Source organism: Scyliorhinus torazame, chromosome 10 (genome assembly GCF_047496885.1).
Source record: "Scyliorhinus torazame isolate Kashiwa2021f chromosome 10, sScyTor2.1, whole genome shotgun sequence".
Taxonomy (NCBI): domain Eukaryota; kingdom Metazoa; phylum Chordata; class Chondrichthyes; order Carcharhiniformes; family Scyliorhinidae; genus Scyliorhinus; species Scyliorhinus torazame.
Window position 1 is genome coordinate 47283028 of NC_092716.1, and position 10677 is coordinate 47293704.

Genomic DNA, 10677 nt, shown 5'->3' on the forward strand with positions numbered 1-10677 from the left:
CCACATTTCTGCCTTGACCTGCTGGCGGGATTCTCCGTTATGCCGGCCGGTCAATGGGGTTACCCATTGCGGGACAGCCCCACGCCATCAGGAAACCCCCAGGCGCCAGCAAACCGGAGCATTCCGCCAGCGGAGAATCCCGGCCAATATATAGACAACAGAAGACAGTCACGTTTTCTGCAGAAATGCAATACAGTGCATTGACTGCATTAATGGTTGCTGCTATTGTTCCATCATGACTTTAAATTGCACTTGGATTTCAATTCAGTAATTAATCATACATTGCGTTTTAACAAGTTAAAATGTACTAAAGCAGTTAAACAGTGATCAATTTGTGTATTTTTGTGGTTTGCACCTTTGCGTTGGGCGAGGGAGGATGGGGTTGGGATGGGTATGACATCATTGGGGAGGGGTGCAATGTTATTTTAGGGGCACAATGTCATTGGAGGGGGGAAACCAGAAATGAAGGTGAGCACCGGGCCTCATAAAGCATAAATCCGTTACTAATTGGACCCAAATGTTTCACATAAACACCAATAGCGCAGTTTAAATCAATCGATGGGAATTGGAAAGCTTTCTGATCAAATCTGGAGTCAGGCAAGGTTGCCCCGTTTTGTCCTTTGTTGTCTTGCTCGTATGTTGTTTTTGAATTTTTTATTAAGTCCATCGAGAAGGATATGGACATAAGAGGGATGACAATCCTAGGCAGCGAAGGCTTCAGGTAAATGTCCTCTAAATGGACGAAATTGCCATCTTCTACTTGGATCCACTGTCACTGTGCAGACTGATGAGCATCCGCAACCACTTCAAACAGACTTCAAGAGCCAATGTAAATTATGACTAAGAGCAAGGCTATGTTTCTTTTCCCCTTCCCCTGCAGGTCAGACTATTCAAGGTGCTGTGATATTTGTACACTTTGGGCAAAAATCTGGTCATCAGGTGTGGGGTGCTCTCGGTGTTACTGTACTTGGCACACTGCCCCGGACCCACTCCTCCATAGTGGCCATCATCCAAGTCATCGTCCACTTCATCTGACGATCAAAAATGAATCACAGAACACAATGTATAAACCTCTAGATAAAAGAAAGACATACCCAACATCAATCTCGTCCTGATGACCACTGTTGTGTGTGGCTGCATCATGTGTGTGGACCCGTGGTATGCTAATACCAAGCATCACAAGTGCTGAGTTTCTGCCTGTCTCCGATGTTGCAAAAGATGGTCGGACTACGTTACCATGGCACGCTCCATTCAGTTGAACCATATACACATATCCCTTTTGGAAAGGTTTATGCAATAAACCACCTTTGACCAGAAGTCCATCAGGCAATTATCTACATGTAATGTGTGCGAAGCACTGCAGGAAAAGCAGATCTTGGATCCTGCTGAATGATCCCTTATCAGACTGTCAAAGCAATTTGGCAGAATGCTTCATCACCAGAACATTCAAACAAGCACCAAGATGTAGCTTGGCTGGTGCATGGTGAGAAGGAGGAAGAGATTGTTTTCCACCTCCTTCTGGAATGTGCCTTTGCAAATGCGGCCTGGAAAGGGATGTGTTGTGTTATGTAATTTGGAATAACACAAGCTGCCACTTGATTCAGTTTTGAGTGATAGATGCTCCAGACTTTGCAGTGAGTTCAATGTGTTTTATTGAACTATTAGCACAGTTCTCAATGAGTTCGACTCTCTGCTAATCTAAATGTAGTAACTCAGTCTAACTGAACCAGCCTTGCTCTAAGCCACGTGCTGGGGTGTGATGCTGAGGATACATCCTGTCTCACTCTGTAGATGTTGGTCTGTGGAAAGAGGTGAGGTGTGAGTGCCTCATCCCTTTTATAGTGAGATACCACCCCTGAGTGTCCTGACTGCTCATTGGTCGTGTCCTATTCTATGTGTTCATTCGCTGCATGTTTGCAAATCATGACAGGATGAAGTGGTTTTTGTTGAATTTTATTCTCCATGGCCTAAGACTCTGTGCTTTCTGTGCTGTTCCCAACACACCGTGATAAACACTAACTATAACTGGAAGACAGCTCAGTAAGACATCCTTTAGTCGGCCGAAACCTGATGGTTTTCAAGTGCAAAGGGTTGCCCATGACCTAGTTCAGACTAGCACTTTCCAAGGTGCGGGATTCAAGCTGAGGGATGCATTAAAGCTGTTTGAGACCTATCAGCCATAGTAAATTGAGGAGTTGGAAACTGGGTAAAATCCCTCGGGCTCTATTTCTGCCATGTGAAGAATCTTGTAAGCATGAACTACAATTGTAAACTACAATTGTAGCAAGTAATAAACTGCATTGGAAAAAACTGATTGGGTTTACACTTTAAGAAATGCCAACTTTGAACTAGCATGTTAAGTACTTTTATAAATTTTATGAATAAAATAAATTTTTGTAAAAAAAAAGGGCAGCATTGTAGCATAGTGGTCAGCACAGTTGCTTCACAGTTCCAGGTTCGATTCCTGGCTTGGGTCACTGTCTGTGTGGAGATTACACGTTCTCCCCGTGACTACGTGGGTTTCCTCTGCATGCTCCGGTTTCCTCCCACAGTCCAAAGATGTGCAGGTTAGGTGGATTGGCCATGATAAATTGCCCTTAGTGTCCAAAAAGGTTAAGTGGGGTTACTGGGTTATGGGGATAGGGTGGAGGCGTGGGCTTAAGTAGGGCGAACTTTCCAAGAGCCAATGCAGACTCGATGGACCGAACGGCCTCCTTCTGCATTGTAAATTCTATGATGATAAATGCTACACCAGTGGAAAAATATAATTGCCTTACTTGTTGAGTAAAATACTGCATGTATTTCCCACTGTACTCCAGGCTGAACAGAGTCAGAAGCCAAATGGTCTATTCCTGCTCCCCATGCATCAATTATATCACAATATCTGACTCTTCCAAAATCTTCGTTAATTGCTGCCACCCCATCTCTCACTCCACCCTACACCTTACAACAGGGGGTAATTGATAGCCAGCAAAAGCAGGAACTGTATCCGAATTTCTTGTCCTCTAGTTGCCACAGCCAACTGCAATACCTGCAGGCCAACTGGAGTACCTCCAATCCTGCTTCAGCCATGATCTTTCTCAATGATACTGCTCAGTACCACAAATGCATGCATGCCAATATGGGAAATCCATCATCCACTCAGCACTGTGGAAGTCAACTGCACCAGCAAAGTTGCTAAGTGAACCAATGACTTCAGGCAGATTGTGGTTATCTGCCAATCTGGGTTTGAAAACAACAGAGAATAAGAGAAAAATCTGGCTTTCTAAACCAGTGCCCATCAATCACAGTTCTGAGCTGAAGTCTGGAAAACATTTTCAGGATAGGCCAATATTCAATACAGACACATTATGGATGCTGCAAGAGATGTATGCAGCCAATTTATTTTGTCATTTCATTTTAAAATTATAGTTTTCACTTGTCGTTTTAAAGACTGTTCTCACATGACAAACAGGGGATCCAAATACAGCATATTGATGCCAAATAATTTTCACATGGGCTCCCGGAAACAGTAGAGTTGATTTTAATCCAGTCTATTCAGCTAAAATCAGGCAGGTAGGTAATTAACAGACATTTATCCATTGATCTTCTGCTTGGTCTTCAACTTTAACTCACTCTTCCCATTAGGCAGCAAGGGCCCCTGATGAAAACTGTAAGGGTCTGTCTTTAAATATGCACATTGGACTCAACATTTTTAGAGCATGACTACTGTTTTAACGAGTGGTCTACGCAGGGCTGTTCCTCCGGGCCCCACAAGGAAATGCAAGGCTTCCAATGCTCTGGGCTCCCAGCTAACCCAATCACGGGAGTCCTCCAGACCGTTATCACCCAGAGAACCAGCCATTTACCCGAGTGGTGGGTATTGTTCCTGGGTCCTGACGAGCAATTTCTTGACGCCCATTTCACTTCCACCCACCATGTCCGGCCATTTTCAGGTGGGCAACTAACTGGTGGAACCTTTTAAAATAGCTACACAGGATTTATGCCGATCACCCACTGAAGTTCAGGCAATAATTTGTTGTATACCCAAAGGATTTGTGTACATTTTGAGGAAGAATCCATGCATTATCCAATGTATGTGTGGAGCACAGTTTGGTCTGATTTTGGATAATCACAAATGCCTGGCAATGTGATTGCATTACAAGGGTGCACCAGAATTTGTTTTAAATGTAAAAGCGAATTTAATAGAGTTTTTTAGTAGTTGCCTTTGTACTGAAGCCAACTTTTCCTGTTTGGCATGGGAGCTTCGTGTGAAGGATATTTCTGATAGTGATTGACTGAAAATGGCTCCAGTAGTCACCAGGAGACAGGACTCTTCCTCCAACAATAACTGAAGGAAAATACTTTGGACGGCTTAAATCAGCAGAATAGGCTAAATCATTTTCACTGAAGCACAGACAAACCATCCTGCGCAATGAATGGGGGGTTACTGCATGTTGCTTTTAAACATTTGTTTCATTTTGTTCTGAGGTAATATCCCAGGGAGGTTGCCAATTTATCATGCAAATTCTCACATCTCAAATTTACCCAATGTTGAACAGCATTATAGAAATGGGTGGTGACAGAACAAAGGGGACACAAGAAACATTACAGGGACCAGACAATCTGGAGGAGCAAGTAAACACTTCGGATGAGCAATTCAGCTTTATAGAAATAGTCCAAGACAGCTGAAGGAGCAAGAAATCACTGCAGAAATAAACTAATAGAAGAACCACATTTGCTCTTAATATTGCATTCATCATTTCATTCTGGGAACAAAAGATTGCTGCAGGAACACAGTTAATTTAATGATGACAATTACATTTTTTGATGTATTTTAAATTAATCTTTTTGTTGCTACTGATCCAGATGAAAACCAGGACAAAACAGCCATACTACTTTAGCTTAATGGGCTTGTTCTCAATTGAAGCTATATAAGGCCAGGCAGAACTGTACTTGAAATAAATGCTACAAGTGTATAGAGATTCACAATGTAGCTGTGGTACTGTTGCAGTGATGTGTTACTTGAAAAATGAATTATATTAGCCACTTTCAGCTGTGGAGTATAAAGATGCATGTCGTAGTCCTGGTAATTTACAGTTACATTTATAATGCAGGTTTCCATGTAGTCATATATTTTCCAAAACTGTGATGTGGAAATTTTAGTGTTTGTACAATAACACCTTCACAGTAATTTCCAAATGGATACCTTCAGTTTTGTCTTTTTCTGAGGACACTGAATTGTCTGGATTGCATTACCCAAGGTAAGATAAATCTGTTAAATCTTTACATGGCACTCTGGGGCTAAAGGGAATAGTCCCCAAAAATAGGGTGCAAGGATCATTATGCATGATTTGCCTGCACCTATTGATTGCAACACAGGCAGTAGAGCAACTTCATGCTGCCTTCTCATTTCCCGGATTTCTGTATCAGTGAGCCAACTCTCACTGTCCTTTTGATTGGCTGAGTACATCAGCAAGCGGCCAACAACATCATGACCTGCGAGCACCACGTAAACCTGGTCAACACTACTTAAGATAGCCTGCTTAACAGGTGAAGTGTGCTGGAACAGGTGTTGGAAATCATGGTTGATGATAATCTGACTAGAGAAAGAATAAGGAATGACACAAAAAGAGAGAGGGCAGGCTCCAAGGCTTTTGGAGGCTATAATGGAGACCTTGATACAGTGTTAGAATTTGCTGAGTCCCATCAAAGTTAACTTCAATGTGAGAAGGATTTGTGTTAACGTCAGAGATTAGGTGAAGCAATGATTGCCCAGATTTTAGAGGAGTGCCAATTGTCATCAAATTGCCACTGCATCTGGAAATTTCCCTGAACCAACACTGCTCCACAATTCCACCAGAGTCTTCTGAACCCAGTTGCCTCAGAAATGTGAAGCACAGTGTCCTACAAAGTACTCCATTGGATATTAGTAACATGGAGCGGTGGTAGTGGGGGGGGTGGGTGGGGGGGTGGGGGGGGTGGCTTCCTCGGCCTTTCCTCTTCCTCCTCATGTACCTGCTCCTCAGTTGCTCACCCTATAGTTGGTGATCAGGGCTATACCCTCACGATGGCCAGATTGCGCGGCATGTATCAGACTCATGACACCTTTCTTCCAAATACTACAGGGCTCCTCCATCATAGTCCAGTCAGCAAAGTGTTGTCTCAACATGCCAATGGTGTGTTTGTATTAGATTTTGTGCAGGCTTTCACCAAATAAATGTTGCACATGAGTGTGTAGGCTGTGCACTGAAATCATCAGCTTTGTCATCAGTGGACCATCCTCACCTCCCAAAAGTCACTCTTTGGTTTGCTATGGTAGCTGACAAGCAGCTGGCATAGCTGACTGCCGCAGAAAGAAATCAACATGACTGCTGTTAGGATACCAGGCACTGACCCACATGATTCTCTGCCCATACATCAGTTGGTCATTGAGGAAGTGGAATCTCTATTTGTTCCAATAGAGGAGGAAATTAGCACACAGTGCTCACGATGGCAGTCAATGGCACCCTTCCCCATTGGAAAGCCTGCAATTCTATTGCCAGGTACTCGCTCTGTCTGCTTGCCTCTGGGAAAAGAGAATAAAAGTCATTCACACCCTTTCACTCGAGAATCACACTGAGCTCCCTTGCAAATTAATTTTTTAAAAATAATCTTTATTGTCACAAGTAGGCTTACATTAACACTGCAATGAAGTCACTGTGAAAAGCCCCTAGTCACCACATTACGGTGCCTGTTTGGGTCCACTGAAGGAGAATTCAGTGTCCAATTCACCTAACAGCACGTCTTTCAGGACTTGTGGGAGGAAACCGGAGCATCCGAAGGAAACCCACAGACACAGGGAGAACGTGCAGACTCTGCACGGACAGTAACCCAAGCCGGGAATCGAACCTGGGACCTTGGCGCTGTGAAGCAAGAGTACTACCCACTGTGCTACCGTCCTGCCCTGTTGGACAGCAAATTGCGGGATGTGCTAACCTGCTCCAGATCCAGTGTGGAAGCATCCAGGTGCATAAAAGATAATTGGCAAGATCACCTTCATTGCAATCCTTAATCTGCTCTGTGGTTGCATTTGTGGCTGAAGCAGGTGGCTGATTTCAGTGATGGTATCCTTACTGAAGTGCAGATATCCCACACATTATTCCCTGACACTCTGTACAGGTACTGCCTCTTGTTCGGAGCCCTTCTCCCTTCCATTCACTTTCAGCAGTTTGTCCTGCTCAATGTGACCTTTGTTTATTCTCTGAGTTGTGCTGTATTTATTACGAGGGGAATACCTACTACAGCATATCTGGGAGCAATGTATTTTTGCAGAAACTTTGAAGTTAGTATAATGTCCTCAGCACTTGCCGCGCCACTCCTTGGAGACTTTTGGAACTTTAAATTAAACTATAAAAGGTGATGAACATGTAGCAAAATCGAATGTGTTGGGGATGGGGTAGTTGATATGGTGCAATTGTGCTAATGGCTGAAAAGAGCAATCAACGAGAAGCAAGTTCTTCCTTAAGTGCTGCATGTGAAGTGGTTGTGGGCTGTTGATTTTGGTGTCAGCTCCTTTTGGTGAGTCCCTGTGGCCACTGATTGTTATGGTGATACACTCCAGTCCACAGGTGATATCGTCATTTTCCTCTGTCATCAGCTAGTGTCTCCCAGCTGCAAAATCGATGTTTAGGGTCTTCATGTCACACTTGCAAGCATCCTTGAAGCGGAGCGTTGGGTGACCTACTGGTCATCTGGCTACGGCTACCTCGCCAAACATAAAACCTTTGGGAATGTGCAGGATGAGTGCTCACCTATCTGGGAGATTTGTCTTTGAGAGTACTGCCGGATTTGTTGATTTTGTTGTTCCATAGAATGTTTTGTTGCCTAGAATGCACCGCAAACAGACAGGATGAAAACTGTTGAGCTTCCTTTCTTGATAGGTGCATGTTGTCCATGTTTCACAGCCATACATCAAGGTGCTGAGAACACAGTGCTAGTTGTGCATTTGGAAACTCAGCTATGACGATTTATGTATTGTCTCTCCCACGCCTTCAATTTATTCTCCCTCACTATAAGCATCAAGAAAACCATGGTTATAGGACAAAGTGTCCCTTTGCCACCTTTGATCACACCCCATTGGAAATGATTAGCAAATTGGGTTATAGTGAGAGAAAATCTCTTGATGCACATAGGGAAAGCAGCTACCAGCTTTGGTCGACTCACAAAACATGAAAGAAATACCATCACGTTAACTCTTAGGACTATGATTTAGAGGAAGAAACAAATATTTTGGAGGATTGTAGCAACAATGAGAAAAAAAATCAAGCAGCAATTAATGTACAGCGAGTTGATTATCCCTCTAAATAGCGTTTGGGGTGGGGGGTATTCCTTCCAGTTGCTAAACCTGTGTTCAACTACGTGAAGTTAAGAGATGCTGTTGTCTGGAAAATTGGGTTCGAAAATGACAACAATGACAGCAAATCAGCTTTGCATGCATGTTCACTGCGTGTACCTGCACCAATTTGGTAGCCGGTGAAATTCAATCCATAATCTCTAACACACTCATCGTGACCAAACAACAAGGGTGAACTATCCCAATTTCTCACCTCTTCTCTACTCTGCTAACCACGACCTGCTTAGACTGTAGCAAACCATAGAACAGTAAATGAATTGACCAGTACACTAATTCATTTCATGAAGTTGATTCCAAACAGACAATAATTTGCAACTCAAACTCATTCATCATAAGCACACTTTTGTAGTATTGGCATGATGTGTTTCAATCTTGAGCTGCAAGATCAGCAAGTACATAGATATACAGCAGTCATAATAATGAAGTATTGGAGAAATGCCAAGAGACTCGTATATTTGCATAATCTGAGTCACACACCTCCACATCCACTTCACACCCGAATAAAAGGTATGTGATGATAGGAGGTACATAATACAGATTTTCTTCCAATTCAGTTTGTTGGTTAGAAAAAAAAACATTTTGTGGGTCTGTAAAAAAAACTAGAGCATTATAAAATGTAAAGGGTATATTACCACAGCACACAGACACAGAGGCAATAATTAGATATGATAGACTCACAGTTCACCTAATTAAATATTTTGACTCTGGAAGAGATGCAAGGATTGCTCTAGGTGCAGTCTGCATTCTAAGTTTTAGTCCAGAGCAAGATTGCTTAAATCTTTCATTATTAAACACACTGGCACAAAAACCCTGCACATGACCTAGCATTTCCAGTACTGTACATTTTTTACAAAACCAATATTATCTATAACAAGCAGGTAAGGCATTATAATTCAATCGAACCAGAGCTGTCATCATCCCATCCTGTAAGGTGTGGGAATTTAAATTCACACTTAAAAAGACAAAGAGAAAGTAATCACATGCTTGCAATGTCCAGCAAAATATTCAGAGATATTTGCCAATCAATAAGAAATGTCAGTGAGAAACACAAAGAATAGTTTGGAAATCTCAACAAAAGCTATCGCAGAGGGATTCTGTGTTTATATTTAAATGTAGATTAAGGACTACGTAATAATAATTTCAGAATAATAATTTCTGATCATTATTAATGGGGCAGTAATGACTTTTGCAGTTCGATCTTTATTACCTCCCCTCCCCCACCCCACCCCCAACCACCTCTTACATAAAGCTCTGCAGTCACCATTCTACTGATTAGCCAAACAAAACTGAAACACTGTAGATATTTACTATCTGGAAAGCCATGATCATGCCATCTTGATGTACTGAATGCACACCAGTACACTGGAAGAGCCTTGCCAATCAGGGGTTTAATATTTGAACTGAAGTCTATTTTGGCCAGCACATGGAATAGAATACACTGAAAGCTCTCTGCTGCAATGCTAGAAAGCACCCACGGAGCTGAATAAAAGTGACAGCAGTCATATCAAAGACTAACTATGCAGCAGCTGAATGAAACTTTCTGTGGCTCATATTTTAAAAGTATTTAAAAGAAAAGTATGAACAATAAACCTGCAGGAAGGATGAAGCGGATACTAATATCTAAACGTTATCACAAGGACAACAAATTGTGGCATGACATCATAAATGTAAAAAACAGAAATATTTCAAATCTTTTCCATGAAGTATTTAAAAAAAAAATTTCCCCCAAAAGCAGAAAGAACTGCCAAGCTTAACTGAACTGTTTTCAGCCGAACAACTCAGGATTTATAGACCACGCTGTAGCACTTTTAAGATGTTTCCTGTTCAGTGCAAACAGTAGTTAAAAACTTAAAAAGCAATGCCCTTACCTCACTGTTAGCCGGCTGGATGCAAGAGATGCATTTCTATGTTGGGAATGTAATGAACTAGCAGGACTCCTGCCCTCCACAGCCTTTCAGCAGTCTGTGAAAAAGAAGTCTACATTAGTGGCCACAACCACAAGAATGAAGCTCACGCCCCCCAGTCTCTGCAGCCAGTAGCACAGGATTTTGCATGGAAGTGGAAGCCAAGCAAAGACAACTTGATTTATCTGCCTGAAATCCAGCCCAAATCTTGGCAACAAACTGACTAAAGACTTGCTGCCTATGTTAAATGAACAGCCTTGCCAAATACCAACAGTGCTGCTTTAATTAACTCTCGAGGGAAGATATTGAATCAAAAAAAGTGTTACAAAAATGCCAAATAATGAGTGATTAAAAGTGGATATGAAATGACAATGTCCTAGTTAGATGATTGAAAGAGAA

The 10677-nt window shown here is 42.2% G+C and overlaps 1 protein-coding gene across 1 annotated transcript in view; it reads right to left on the reverse strand.

Annotated features, from left to right (window-relative positions):
* The window catches only part of znf469 (zinc finger protein 469), a 410063-nt gene extending 399707 nt beyond the window's left edge, over positions 1–10356 (reverse strand). Inside the window, exon 1 of the mRNA XM_072518073.1 lies at positions 10243–10356. The gene's annotated coding sequence lies outside the window, so the exon portion shown is untranslated. The remainder of the gene's footprint in view (positions 1–10242) is intronic.
* Between the last annotated feature and the right edge of the window lie 321 nt (positions 10357–10677).